Raw genomic sequence first — 16,011 nt, forward strand, 5'->3', positions numbered from 1 at the left:
TTTGTCAGGCCATCGCAACAATCACGGGAAAAGAATTAGTAGAGCCCCGTTGATACATATTTAAAAGGACCGCGGGAAAATGTAAGTGAGGAACGTCCCAAATCGCTACATCCACAAGAAACAGCTCTGCGCGCATGTATGATGATGATCTGATGAAGCTTACGGACGTTGAACTATTAGAAGGCTGGAGCAATCAAAACGTAATCAATGTTAAGAGAATTCTGCTAAGGCGCGATGGAAAAGAGACTAAAACAAAACATCTAATTCTTACCTTTGGTTCAAGTGTGCTCCCTGAGAGTATTGAGACAGAATATATGAAGATCCGGGTCAGACCACATGTCTACAACCCTCTGAGATATTTTAAATGCCAGCGATTTGGCCACAGCTCATCGAACTGCCGCGGCCGCCAAACTTGTGCAAAATGCAGTGCTCAGGAGCACTCCGCTGAATCGTGCGAAAACAATCTCCACTGTGTGAATTGTCACGGTGAGCACGCCGCGTACTCACGGTCGTGCCCATCCTGGAAAAAAGAAAAAGAAATTGTAAAGATCAAAGTAACACAGAATACATCATTCAAGGAGGCACGCAGGCGGGTTTCATCATACCTGCCCAAGAAAACTTTTGCCGATGTGACGCGCCAGAGGGCAGCGACACAAAGGCGGCGGCTGTCCGATCCACAAGCAGTGAGTCGCAGTTATGCCGTCTGCCCCCGCGGCGATTGCCGCTAGCGCTGCTCCGCCAACCCAGCAGAAGGGACCATCGACCCCAAAGGTGGGCGCAGCCAAAGCTGCCCCAACCTCCCCGGCCCCTTCCAGCGCTGGCAACAGCCGGCGCAGCGAAATCCCGCAGGGAGCCCTATTATGTCTTCTCGCCACAGTATTTCCTCTCGATATTACTCGATATGGAGAAGGCATATGACAACATGGCGTTACGGGATCTTGCGAGACTTGTCAGGAATGGGCATTCATGGTAGTATGCCAAACCTAATATGAAAGCTATTTGTAGAATCGTATCTTCCGCGTGAAAATCGGCAACGTATTATCGCGACCTTCTATAGAAGAAACTAGTGTACCCCAGGGAGGCGTCCTCAGTTGCACACTCTTTATCGCTAAGATGTACACTTCGTGCTTCTCTACCACCGGCCATTTTTTATTCCGTCTACGTGGACGATATACAAATAGGGTACAAATCGTGCAACCTTACCGTGTACGAAAGACAGGTACAGCAGGGCTTAAACAAGGGGTCCAAGTGGGCAGACCAGAATGCATTTAAAATCAATCCCAAAAAAAGTTCTTGTGTTCTCTTTACAAGAAAGAGGCCTGGTCCCTGATCCCTATGTAGAACTGGGTGGACAACAAATTCCCTTCAACAAAGAGCAGAAATTTCTAGGTGTTATTCTTCACTCCAGGCTTACTTTCATTCCTCACATAAAATATCTTAACGAAAACTGCCTTAGAACAATGAACTTACTTAATATCCTATCCCACACAACGTGGGGTAGCAACACAGTGTTTATTGAATATTTACAGGAGCCGAGTCCGATCACGGTTCGATTATGGTACCGTGGTATCACTACCGCAACGAGCGTGCTTAAGATGCTAGACCCCGTTCATCATCTGCGTATGTCTGGCCACTGGCGCATTTAGAACAAGCCCTATCGAAAGTCTATATGTAGTCAGATGAGTAGTCGCTCCATTTTCAGCGAATATACATAAGCTTCACATATTTTCTGAAAGTTCGCTCTAATAAAGAACATCCGCGTTTCACAACTGTAAACGACTTCACCTGCGAAACACTTTTTCGTAACTGACCCTCCATGAGACTTCCTTTGTCACTCAGTGCAGGAGAACTTAGCCAAGAAATGCATGTCCCAGTTCTCGAACATCGCCTAATGCCTCCAGCTAAACCATTACCGCCTTGGGAGTGGCAGGTGATATACTGTGACGTGTCCTTTGTAGAGGTCAGAAAGCACGCACCTGACCTCGAAATCGTTATGCATTTCCGTGAACTTCAATCGAAGTTCTCGTGCTCAGAATTCTACACAGATGCGTCAAAATCACATGCTGGTGTATGTTATGCTGCTATTGGTCCCTCTTTTTTGAAATCTGATGTATTGAACCCGTTAACGAGTATCTTCACTGCAGAAGCCTATGCAGTACTGTCTGCAGTAAAACATACAAATTAAAACTTGACAGAGCATTAGTATTCAGACTCCTTAAGTCTTGTAAAAGCGCTGAACTCTTTACAAAAGCTTACAAATCCGGTTTTCATTGAACTTTACTCACTGTTATGCAGCATTTATTTATCATGTAGACATGTAATAATATGCCGGGTACCTGGCCATAAAGGCATCGAGGGTAATGTACTAGCTAACGATATGGCCACATCACTCACACCACTAACCACTTTTCCTACGGCTGCTTTCCCTGTCACAGATCTGAAGCCTTTAAGAAACTGCGACAACACTGGCAACACATGTGCAACGCATAAACAAATAGCAAACTGCACGTTATAAAGCCTCAGTTACGTTTTTGGTCCTCCCCAACAAAATCTCGGCGAACAGATGTCCTATTCTGTCGCCTCAGAATAGGACATACATTTGCGACCCATCATTTTCTACTTACTGGAAGTGAACCTCCAACCTGTGGTAGATGCGGTGAGAGGCTGGCCGTCTTCCATGTGCTCATGGAGTGTCGGGAAGCCGAAACTGAGAGAAAAACATTTTCCGTAGCATACCATTATTACATCCTTCTACACCCGGCTATGTTTCTTGGTAAGGAACCGCTTTTTAAGACGAAGGCAGTCCTCAACTTCTTAAATGTTGTCCTACATGTTATAAGCCAATTAAATTCGTAGAGCATCCTCGTTCCAGAGGATGCCGTTGCGATAATTGCTTTGCATAGCACATGCCTCCAGGCCCTTGTGTTTCAAGAGCTCTAAGGAGGCAGTAGTGCTGTAGCCAATCTCATAACCTGATATATTTTACTCATCGTATCATTTTCTGGAAGTGCATCTTAATGTCATACGTCATCGCCATATTCTTATTATACAGATTTTACGCACTTTAGAGCGAGTATTTGTAAGGCCCCTTTACAGCCACGTCACACCAACTTCATAGAACTCATAATTACGCTGCAAACTCAATACCACGGACATGGCGGTCTTTGGTCATACTTGGCTCTTGCGCCATTAAACATCATTCATTCATTCATTGGAGAAGCACTGCTGCAGGCTTCAGTGAAAGATGCAACTTCCCCAATTGCTCGGCGCAGGTGATGGCAAACACTTGCAAATACAGGCGCCACCACACTCGGGCAGCCTGTATTACAACTACAAGGTATGGTATTGCCATTATTGGCTGTTTACTTGTGATTATTATATATACATGCTATTATTATAATCGATATGGTTATCTGCATAACGTGCACTTATGATGCAGACCTGTTAAATAGCGACACTACGCCCAGTACAATGTATTCTTTATCCTTTCTCTTTCTACTAATGACTGACACATGTGATTGTTAATAAATTATTGACGCTCTCATTCTAGTTGTATATTTAGTTTATATTGGTAGTGATGGCCCGGTGCTACAAATAAGTACCTCTGGGCACATATAGCGAACTCATCAAATAATGTGATTAAATAAATAGCTTAGAGTCTATGCACGATGAGGTGTTTACATTGTGGCGCATTATCTTTACAGGGCGCTTACTTTATAGCGCTGATGACCGTGGCTGACAGCGACTTGAAGTTTGTTGCTGTCGATGTCGGTGCATATGGCAGGCAGAGTGACGGAGGCACACTGAGTGCTTCAAGACTTGGAAAGTGCCTTGAAAACGGCACCTTTGGCGTCCCTCCTATAACAGGCTTTGCCCAACACAAGCACATTAGCTCCTCATGTTTTTGTGGGAGACGAGGCCTTCCAACTACGGCAAGACTTCTTCCGGCCTTATTCGGGGAGGCATCTGATTGAGGAGAAAAGGATAGTTAACTACCGGCTCAGCAGGGCAAGGTAAATGTTCTAGGCAGCTGCTTTACACTGTAGCGACAAATTTAAAATGAAAGTTAACGTGTTTTTTTTTTCATTTCAGGAGGTGTGTCGAGAACACATTTGGCATCATGGTGTCAAGATTTAGGGTATTCCGTCCTCCCATCAACCTACTACCTGAAAATTTCGACTACGTGATGATGGCCTGCTGTGTCTTCCATAATTTCCTGTGGGAGGATCCGGTCTACCAATCCCGCAGCCACAAGGACGAGGCAACCAGTGGCCAGCAGCATGCGAGTGGTGATCAAGCAATGCTTCCCTTACCTGTAGGCCACAACCACAGTGGTCTGCAGCTTGTGTAAGGGACATGTTCTGCGAATATTTTATGAACCTACAGGGTACTATCCCGTGGCAGCGAGCATATGCTGGGCTACGAACTTGAACACCTTTCTGCTAGAGACCAACACAAACATAAGGTGCACTAACAACTTAAAATTTGTGGAATATGCCGAGTAAATGCTGGCTGACAAGCAATAAACCGAACATACACAAAAAGAAGCAAGAACTTGTGTACAGGAAACGCATCCATCTCTAATGGAGGCCATGCGGAAACAAGGTTCTCCCAGCATTTTTAGATCTACAGCTTTCATAATTTATCTAAGCACCTAGCATCTTCCTCTACAATGTACTCTTATTAAACCCCTGACACACTGGCACTGTAAAGTCCTTTAGGTAAGGGGACATATACAGGAAAGGCGTTCAAGTGCAGTGACACACGACAAAGGAGTATCTCCTTTACGGCAAAGATTTTCGGGAAAGGAGATCGCGCAACTACTTTTAGAGCGGAAAAGGGGTTACTCTTGCACACAGCGTGCACAACTCGTCAATAGAAGAAAACCTGCCACACAACTTCGGTGCCGATAGGTATTTTTTTTACCTTGCGAAAATGTTTTAATTGTTAGCGGTAATACAATTTGTCGAATAGTGAAGATTTCCTCTAGCTATACTCTGAAACGCTCGCATAACGTCGCTAGTGCCGCCATGTTGAATTCCGGCAGTGTCGTCGTCGTTTGCTGCGCGCATGTGGTGTGTTCACGTCGCGAGATGGAGACTGCACAATCTGCGCCCGCAGGAAATACCCAGAAGAAACCACGCTCCAGTGGCCTGAAAAGGCAACCTGGACGCTTATAAAGCCGTGGGAGGACCACCTGGACGCTTTACGAGGTCACAAACACAACGGCAGGGTGTACGACAAGATTTCCGAAAGCCTCCGCAGCATGGGCCTTCCCCGCACGCGGGCACAAGTCCACAGTAAAAATAGATAACTTTACTCAGACATACAGGTAAGACGTCGGTTTATTGTTGTTCTCGCTTTGGGTGGTCGCGAGCACTGTGCTTGTATGTTTAGCGTGTGTTTGTGCTTGACAGAGAACCTGATATATTATCGCTAAAGTCAAAGTTTGGAGATCGGTGACCTGCGTGGTGTATGGTAGAGCCATGTTGTGTTATTGAATCAGCTGTGAGCGAAAGCGTGCCGACGACAGACAACGTGCAGTAGTGTCAGAACAGCTATGTTCGCATATGAAGTGTACGGCCGCAATGCCGCCGCGAAGGCAGCGGCTTCGTACCATGTCTCGTGGTGCTTCTCTTTAGGTCAGCCGGGTGTACTCGAGGTTTACAATTTCCACGTGTCTGATGTCTTGGGAACCATAACCTTAAATACGCTTTGGTCTACACGAAAAAAAAAAGATTGAAGCCTTGTGAGGTGAAAAATTGTGCCGTCAATGAAAAGGCACGTTGTTACCTGTGCAAACAATAGCTAGGGATGTTTCCGCCTAGCATTTAATTGGCCCGACTTATTTATTTTGATTCATTACCAAAAAAGCTGCCGTGGTCAAAAGTATTCGTTTAGTTTGTCACACAGGTGAACTTGCTTTCAGGCAGCAATAAAATTCTGATAAGCTTTGCATAGTTTTTTTTATGTATTTCTACGCTGCTCATTGTAATGTCCTTGCTTTTGGTGCTTCACAACTGAAATCGACTGTGATCTTTGTTTTAGAAAACATGAACGAGACCTAACAACTGAGTCTTCGCCACCGACGTGGCCGTACTTCAACGAAATTAAGAGATTTATTGGGTGTTTACCTATAAACGACTCATCCCTCATGGAGGATGATGATATGTGGTTTTTTAATGGCGCAAGGGCCAGTTATGGCCAAAGAGCGCCATGACAAATGGTAATATAAAGGATTTATTCTGAATGGCGTGGACAGTGAATTTATTATGGTAGGTGTGACATGGCTGTAGAAGGGCCTAAAAACTTTCGCTGTAAATGACGTAAATATATAGCCAGTAAAATAATGACACTGATTAGTTATGAACGTGGACGATGGCAGTTGTGTTTTGATAAAAGCATAAGAAGACCAGACAACAGTTACACTAAATCATCAAGACGGCCCTCGAATGCCAGGGCTGGTAATCACGTGTTAAAATTTCCTGGCCAAATTATTTTCAGGGTGTCGGTTTCGGCTAAAAAATCTAAGACTATTTGCAGTTTAAAAAATGGTTCGTCACAAAGAAAAAATGCAGGATGGAGAGGTATATTTTCCCGATACGCAGAAGGGAAATACTTTTTCCTCTCTATTTCTATTGCAGGGCACTGGATAAGAACATGGACGACAGTCAGGCTATCGCCGCACCTACTACAAGTAGGAGGATCCCCGCCAGTCAAGAGGTAGGAGTGAGTACTGTAAGTGTGTCCTATTCCTAATCGGCAAAGAAGTACTTCTTTGTACCGTGCTGTTTTGTCACTTATCCAATTCCGCAATTTTGGTATTATAATGTGCAACTTATTCAATGTTTGTGTATCCCACTCTTCTTGCCAATGATTCCTCAATTTACGGCGCAGAAAGGGCTTTAGGTCGCTGGCAGGAATGGGGATATTTACATCTGTGTTGCTAAAACTCACTGACGTAGCGTTTTCGTCAGCAGCTACGTTGCCTTTTATGCCTTTATGGCCAGGTACCCAGCATAGTATAATCACTTGGTTGCACATATATGCGGAGCATAACAAGCTATAAAGCTCATTAAAAACCGAGTTCTTATGCTTTCGTAAGCTAATTAGGGCTTTCACTACACTTAATGAGTCTGTGAAGACAATAGCCTTAGCGATATTTGTGAGCCGTATGTGTTGAATAGCCTTAAGAATGGCGTATGCTTCCGCTGTAAAGATACTGGTGTATGGGTTTAGTGGTCCAGATGTTGAAAGTGAGGGTCCCAGAGCTGCGTAAGCAACACCAGCTGGAGACTTCGAAGCATCTGTGTAAAATTCATCACAAGAGTACTTCTCCCCGAGTTCCAGAAAATGCGAATATATGTGTGCCTCCGGGGCTCGTTTCGATATTTCTAAGAAAGAGATGTCGCATTGGATAGTCTGCCACTCCCAAGGCGGTGGAAGCCGTGTAGGAGCCATTAGGACATTGTGTAAAAGAGGGACCCCTGTTTTTTCTGTGAGTGCTTCCAGCCGGAGGGACAGAGGAGGCCTAGTGGCTGGGCGGTTACGAAACAGCCTAGCAGTGGACAAGTCGCATATGGTGGAATGACAAGGATGTTTAACATCTGAGTTAACTTTCAGGGCGTAGGATAAAGTTAAATATGTCCTTTGGTAGTGCAATGACCATTCGTTTGATTCGACGTAGAGGCTTTGCACAGGGCTAGTCCTAAAGGCGCCTGTAGCAAGGCGGATACCTAAGTGGTGAATAGCATCAAACATTTTTAGAGCACTAGGTCCGGCAGAATTATAGACTATTGCTCCGTAGTCAAGGCGTGTTAATATTAGACTTTTGTAGAGCTTTAAAAGGCACCGCCTGTCGCTTCCCCAAGATGTACGTGACAAGAGCTTCAGCAGGTTCATAGACTTGAGGCACTTTGATTTCAGATACTTCAAGTGTGGTACAAAAGTCAGCTTACTATCTAAAAGGATTCCTAGAAATTTGTGTTCATGGCTCACAGATAGCCGTTCTCCATTTAGATCTATTGCGGGGTCCGCCATTATGCCTCTCTTGTTCGAAAATATTACAGATGTAATTTTTTGTGGGTTTAGTTTGAAACCATTTTGGTCCGCCCACTTAGATAATTTATTTATGCAAAGCTGTACTTGTCGCTCGCAGATACTTAGATTACATGATTTGAAACCTATCTGGATGTCATCCACATATACGGAATAAAACATAGTATGTGGTATGGCAGTCTGGATCGCGTTCATTTTGACAATAAAAAGAGTGCAGCTCAGCACACCACCTTGTGGAACACCAGCCTCTTGCGTAAATGGACGAGACAGAACGTTACCAACTCTAACACGGAACGTCCGATTGGAGAGGTAACTCTGAATCACGTTCAGCAAGTTGCCTCGAACTCCCATTTCAGACAGGTCACGGAGGATTCCAAAGCGCCAGGTTGTGTCGTATGCCTTTTCCATATCTAAAAATACTGACAGGAAGAACTGTTTGTGAACAAAGGCATCACGGATATTTGTCTCGATGCGGACAAGGTGATCTGTTGTGGATCTACACTCCCTAAAACCGCACTGAAAGGGATCAAGTATTTTGTTGCTTTCAAGAAAATGGATGAGGCGACGGTTAATCATCTTCTCAAATAATTTGCATAGACAACTAGTGAGAGTTATAGGTCTATAACTGTTGGGTGAGGATGGGTCCTTGCCCTCTTTGAGAATAGGGATTACGATTGCTTCTTTCCAGATAGAAGGAATGTATCCGGCAGAGAACATGGAATTGAATAGCGACAGTAGTGTTTTTTGGGTTTCAGGGTGTAAGTGTCTGATCATCTCATACATTATTCTGTCACTTCCTGGAGCGGACTTGTTGCAGCAGTTCAGTGAGGCTTGGAACTCAGCCATTCCAAATGGACGATTGTATGCTTCATTGGATGAGCTGTTCCGGCCCAATTTCATCTGTTCTGCTAGTCGCTGGTATTGAGATGGTAATGGTAATGTAGTCGCTGGTAATGAGATGTACTGGAAATATGCTCGAAATGTGCTCCTAGACAGTCAGCCTGGTCCTCAAGAGTATCTGTTTGCGTGTTTACTAATGGTAGAGGATGAGTTTCGCGGCCTTTTATTTTGTTTACTCTGTTCCAGGCTTTTCTTTCGTCTGTATATGAATTAATACTAAAGATGTATTTCTGCCAGCTTTCCCTCTTGGCAAGGCGGCGCGTTCTTCTACCTTCTGATTTTGTTTTCTTGAAGCTGATCAAGTTCTCGTTAGTTGGGCAGTTGCGAAGGCGACTCCAAGCCTTATTTTGATTTTTGCGGGCTTCCTTGCACTGCTCATTCCACCAAGGAATACGTCGTTTAGAGGGTGAAGCATTCGTTTGAGGGATGCATATTGATGCAGCATCTGTTATAAACGCCGTCAAATATGACACTCTATCATCGATTGAGAGAGTACAGATGTCATCCCAGGTCAAATGTGTCAGCTCTCTGTATCGTTTCCAGTCAGCACAGTCGACCTTCCAACGGGGCAGATGTGGAGAAGACTTATCGCTTTTTGTTAAGTTTAAGACAATTGGGAAATGGTCACTCCCATATGGATTTTTGATCACGTTCCACTCCAGGTATGGCACTAGTGTACTTGATGTTATGCTTAAGTCAATGGATGAGAACGTTTTGTTTGCCACGCTGTAGAATGTGGGTTCTTTCTTGTTTAGTATGCATGCATTGGAGGATAAAAGGAAGTTTTCTAATAAGCGCCCTCTCGTATCAGAACGAGAACCTCCCCAGAGGGTGTTGTGTGCATTTAAATCGCCTACTACAATGTAAGGTTCGGGGAGTTCTGCGATAAAGCTCTCGAATTCTGTTCTGGAAAGTTGATGGCTCGGAGGAATGTAGAGAGAGCAAACAGTAACTAGCTTATCAAATAGCACGGCTCTGATTGCCACTGCCTCAAGGGGCGTTTGCAGATGTAAATGCTTACAGGCGATACCCTTATCTGCAATAACAGCAACACCGCCTGACGAGGCGAGAGCGTCACTGCGATCTTTGCGGTAAATGGCATATTGTTTTAGAAAGTTAGTATGTGAACGATTGAGGTGTGTCTCTTGCACACACAGCACCCTTGGATTAAACTTGCGAAGGAGTTCCTTAATGTCATCAAGATTGTGTAATAGACCTCTCACGTTCCAATGCATTACCTGTGTGGCCATATTGAAAGTGTTTTATGGTGTGTGTCAAGATATATTAGGTTGGCTCAAGGGACCGTTCCAGGCCCCTTGATGCGGGGTATTTCCTTTTTCTTGGCGCGCTCCAGGGAGCCACGCCGTTCCTTCGGCGTCTGAGGCGCCGGAGAAGTTTTTGTTACATCCATCGCCTCGTCAGAGGCGCTGGATGACGCCCGCTCAGCGGGCACGCGCGGGGGTTTTTCGGGCCTGTCTGCACGAGCAGTGGCCCTGGGACCGGCAGGCTCGGAAGTCTGCTGGCCGTTCGTGGTAGGGGGCGGAAGAGCAGTGACTGCTCCCGCCAGGGGGGCTGATGGCGTAACCACCGTCACACTCCGTGTGACTTGCGCGGCCGCCAGAAGATGTGGCGCTGCCCCCCGGCGCGCCACATCGGTGTAGGAAGGACTGGACTGATTTTGGAGTGAAAAACGCTTACGTGCCTCTGGAAAAGATAGGTTTAGTTTGACTTTCAGTTCTACTATTTGTTTCTCCTTTTTCCACGAGGGGCACGATCGCGAGTAGGCGGGGTGATCTCCTTCACAGTTGGCACAGTGGTTTGGTGAAGTGCAGATGTCAGAAGCGTGTTCAGAAGAACTACACTTAGCACAAGTAGCACGTCCTCTGCAGGTTTGCGACCCATGCCCAAAACGCTGACACTTAAAGCATCGACGCGGATTTGGGATGTACGGTCTAACACGAAGCTTGCAGTAGCCGGTTTCTATTGATTCAGGGAGAATGCTGGTTCCAAAAGTTATGATTATATGCCTAGTTGGTATTTCTTTGTCATCTCGTCTTATTTTAATCCTTTGCACTTTGACAACGTTCTGTTCTTGCCATCCTTCTAGTAGTTCGCTTTCACTCAGTTCGAGAAGGTCATCTTCTGAGACGACCCCGCGCACTGTGTTCATGGATCTGTGTGGGCCGACTGAGACTGGAATTTCCCCAAATGCAACAAGTTTCGAGAGTTTGTCATATTGCGCTTGGTCACGAAGTTCGAGAAGAAGATCACCACTTCCCATCTTCGTTACTTTATAGCCTGCGCCAATTGCTTCAGTGAGAGATTTCGCTACAACAAATGGTGAGATCATTCTGACTGTTTTCTTATCGTGCTGACTATGTACAACGTGGTACTTTGGAAAGGATTGTTTTGGCTGCATGAAGAAAGTGAATGTTTCATCGGTGCGCCCCCTCTTCAGGGAGCGATCAGGTAGCGGAGGAAAGTTATTTGCCATATAGAGCAGGAAAGTTCGGCGGCGATGGCGGCCACCCACCACCGAGCCCAACAAGGGGACGCTACAAGGTTGGAAGAATACCTGCAGACGCCAGCCATGCATCGCCGCTATAACCTAATATATATATACCCAAGGCAGGACATATAACACACGGTTAACCCTTGCCACCAGGAAATACGGAAGTAATAAGAAGTGAAGAGAAGACAGGAAAGATGGAAAAGTGGGAGAGAAAGACGAAGATTGGAGAAAAGGACAGGAAAAGGCGACTGCCGATTTCCTCCAGGTGGGTCAGTCTGAAGGTGCCGTCTATGTGAAGCCGAGGCCGAAGAGGTGTGTTGCCTCCGCTGGGGGGCCTTAAAGGTCCAAACACCCAGCATCGGCTCAACCTCCAGGATCCCCTTTTCCCCAGACACGGCTAAGCCGCGCACGGCTACACGCGGGAGGGTCCAACCCTCGTGTGCTCGGGTACGTGGTGTCGCAACGCACCAAACGCCTGCTTGCGCAGACGCCCCTGCGGGGCCCTCATGGAGGAGAGCTGCTGCAACAGCAGCAGTGACTGTCGAAAAGGTATGCAATGAATGAACCACCATTTTGCAACTTCCGTGCAATCAGCAATCATGCATTTACTTGTGTAAATGCATGAGCATTTACGCTTATGTTTTACTACAATTTGACTCACAGAAGTTTACATTTCTTTTGAGAGAGTTGTGAAACTTTGTCTCCTCGATTTGGATGCGCTTTCTTCACAAGTGAAGTCGCTTTCTGCGCTGCCAAATTGAAGAGACCTTTGCTGATCCGTGCCAACACTATGCCTGCAACCTGGGGTTGTTTACTGCATGCTACATCTCAGAGTACATACATGTGATTCTCCCTTTTTAAAATGCAGTTCGCTTGAGCTGACTGAAGCGAATCTCCTGGAGGGTTTCAGTGAACAGAATGTGATCAATGTCAGAAGAATTAAGATGAGGCGGGATGGCAAAGAGATTCATACGAAGCACCTAATAATTACCTTTGGTTCAAGTGCCCTGCCCGAGTCAATCGAGGCCGGGCACATCAAGCTCCGTGTTAGGCCAGACGTACCAAATCCCCTGCGATGTTTCAAATGCCAGCGTTTCGGCCACAGTTCGCAGAGCTGCCGAGGCTGCCAAACACGTGCGAAATGCAGTGCCCATGAACACAGGTCTGAAGCTTGCGAGAAGTATTTGCATTGTGTCACCGATAGCCCTGCTTCGATACTTCATACCTCGATACCAAACCCTGTTGGACGAACGACGGCGATGCTGTAGAGACTCCCTAACATGGTAGATAGCCACACACAAGCATAATCAGAGAGAGTCGATCCTATATATTTCTTAAACAATTAAATAGTTGTGTTGATGATATGTGGTGTTTAATGGCGCAAGGGCCAGGTGTGGCCAAAGAGCGCCATGACAAGTGGTGATGTTGACGATGTATTATGGAGATGTGACTTGGCTGTAAACTGGCCTAAAAATTGTCGCTGTAAAGTGTGTAAAATCTACGTGCTATAATATTATGGCGATGACTCATGACGAATACTTTGAACATTAAAATCCATCGTAAAAGAATGATGCAGAATAAAAGATATATGAGATAGTAAAATTACCTGGAGCACTGCTGCCTCACCGGAGCCCTTGAAACACAAGGGCCCAGAGGCATGTGCTATACTAAAGAGCTATCGCAGCGGCATCCTCTGAAGAGAGGACCCGCTACGAACACGTGGGGCTAAAAACATGCAAGACAACATCTTTCAGAAAACTTAGGACTGTGTTGGTGTCAAATAAAGGTTCTGGACCGAGTAGCATTACGGGATGTAGGGGGATGTGCTGCCGGTATGCTAGGGAAAAATGTTTTCTTCTTTCAGATTCGGCTGCCCGACACTCCAGGAGGACGTGGAGGACGGTCAGCCTCTCCCCGCATCTACCGCAGGTTGGAGGATCATTTTCAGTGAGTAGAAAGTTATGCGTGCCAAATGTGTGTCCTATTCTCAGGCGACAGAATAGGACATCTGTTCGCCGTGATTTTGTTACGGGGGGCCAAGAACCTAACTGTGGTTTTATCACGTGCAGTTTGTTATTTACTTCTGCGTCCCACAGACGTTGCCAGTGGTTTCGCAGTTTTCTTCTTAAGAAAGGTTTCAGGTCTGTGACAGGGACCGAAGCAGTAGGACTAACTGCATGCAATGAAATGGATGTGGCCATCTGGTCCGCTAGAACGTTACCCTCAATGCCCCTATGTCCGGGCACCCAGCATATAATGACATGCTGTTTAGACATATACGCTCTACAGAGAATAGAATAGAGCTCAGTAATTACGGGGTTTCTGTGTTTACAGTGTGACTTCAAGGCTTTCACGACGCTTAGGGAGTCTGTAAATAAAATTGTTTTTTGAATATTTGATTTTCTTATATGTTTCACAGCCGATAATAGTGCATGGGCCTCAGCCGTAAATATACTTGTTTCAGGGTGCAGTACACCGGATTCCGAGAAGGATGGACCAATGGCTGCGTAGGAGACCCCGGCATGCGACTTAGAAGCGTCTGTGTAAAATTCTGTGCACGAGTACTTGTACTGGAGCTCCAAGAAATGCATTTGGATATGTGTCTCTGGGGCATGTTTAGTGACCTCTACAAAGGATGTGTCACACTCTATCAGCTGCCACTCCCAGGGCGGTACTAGCTTTGCTGGAGGCATTAGGCGTTGTTCCAGAACTGGGACATCCATTTCCGTGCTAAGTTCTCTTGCACGCAGTGAGAATGGAAGTCTCATAGAGGGTCGGTTATGAAAAAGTGTTTCACACGTCAAGTCGTTAACGGTTGTGAAACACGGATGTTCTTTATTAGAGCGAACCTTGAGAAAATATGTTAAGCTGATGTTTGTTCTCTGAAGATGGAGTGGCCACTCATCTGACTCTACATATATGCTTTCAACAGGGCTTGTCCTAAATGCGCCAGTGGCCAGACGGATACCCATATGGTGAACGGGGTCTAACATCTTAAGCGCACTCGGTGCGGCAGAGTGATACACTACGGCACCATAATCTAACCGTGATCGAACTAGGCTCTTGTAAAGATTCAACAGGCACCTCCTGTCGCTACCCCATGTAGTGTGGGATAGTACTTTAAGTAAGTTCATGGTTTTTAGACATTTTTCTTTAAGATGTTTTATGTGAGGAATGAAAGTGAGCCTGGAGTCAAGAATAACACCAAGGAATTTGTGTTCTTTGTTGACAGGAATTTGTTGTCCGCCCAGTTCTACAGAAGGATCTGGGACCAGGCCTCTCTTTCTTGTATAGAGAACACAAGAACTTTTGTGGGGGTTGACCTTAAATCCGTTTTGGTCTGCCCATTTGGACACTTTGTTTAAGCCCTGCTGTACCTGTCTTTCGCATACTGTGAGGTTGCAGGATTTGAAGCCTATTTGTATATCGTCTACGTATACGGAGTAGAAAATGGCAGGCGGTAGCGAAGCACGTAGTGTGTTCATCTTAACGATAAAGAGAGTGCAGCTGAGCACGCCTCCCTGGGGTACACCAGTTTCCTGGGTAAAGGGACGTGACAGTGCATTGCCGACTTTTACACGGAAGGTACGATTGGACAAATAACTATCAATTATTTTCAACATATTTCCACAGATGCCCATTCCCGACAAATCTCGCAAGATCCCGTAGCGCCATGTTGTATCATATGCCTTCTCCATATCGAGGAATATGGAGAGGAAATACTGTTTGTGTACAAAGGCATCGCGAATATATCCTTCAATGCGCACAAGATGATCTGTTGTTGACCGCCCTTGTCTGAAGCCACTCTGATAGGGATCGAGTATATGGTTGAATTCAAGGAAATGTATGAGTCTGTGATTAATCATTTTTTCGAAGAGCTTACACAGACAATTCGTAAGAGCTATCGGACGATAACTTGCTGCCAAGGAGGGATCTTTTCCCTGCTTCAGGACAGGAACCACAATCGCCTCTTTCCATGCAGATGGGAGGTATCCCGCAGCCCACAGAGTGTTGAAAAGTGTAAGTAGTGTAAATTGAGTGTCAGTATGTAAGTTTCTGATCATGTCATACATGACTCTGTCAGGTCCCGGTGCAGTGCTTTTGCAGGTGTTCAAGGCAGCTCTCAACTCGGCAATACTGAAAGGCTGGTCATACGGTTCATTTTGCCTGGATTTTCGTAAGATTGGCTTACGTTCTTCTATTTCTTTAAGTTTTAAAAAGGATTGGGAATAGTTGATTGAGCGAGTGTCGAGCTCAAAGTGCTCCCCAAGTGAGTTCGCCTGATCTTGTAGGGTATCGCCTTGTGTGTTTACCAAGGGGAGTGAATATGCTTGTCGCCCTCTTATCCTATTGACCCTGTTCCAGGCTTTGGCCTCATCAGTAAACGAGTTGATGCGGGATAGAAACTTCTGCCAACTTTCACGCCTGGCCTGTCGGCGGGTACGCCTACCTTCGGATTTTACTTTTTTAAAGTTGACTAGATTCTCTGCAGTGGGAGAAGCACGTAGCAACCCCCACGCCCTGTTCTGTTTTTTACGAGC

The 16,011-nt window shown here is 45.8% G+C and overlaps 1 pseudogene; it reads left to right on the forward strand.

Moving 5' to 3' along the window:
- Window positions 1–3,725: 3,725 nt before the first annotated feature.
- LOC126537576 (uncharacterized) lies at window positions 3,726–4,431 on the forward strand (annotated as a pseudogene).
- The last annotated feature ends 11,580 nt before the right edge of the window (window positions 4,432–16,011 follow it).

The sequence above is a fragment of the Dermacentor andersoni genome, chromosome 3 (assembly GCF_023375885.2).
Source record: "Dermacentor andersoni chromosome 3, qqDerAnde1_hic_scaffold, whole genome shotgun sequence".
Lineage (NCBI taxonomy): Eukaryota > Metazoa > Arthropoda > Arachnida > Ixodida > Ixodidae > Dermacentor > Dermacentor andersoni.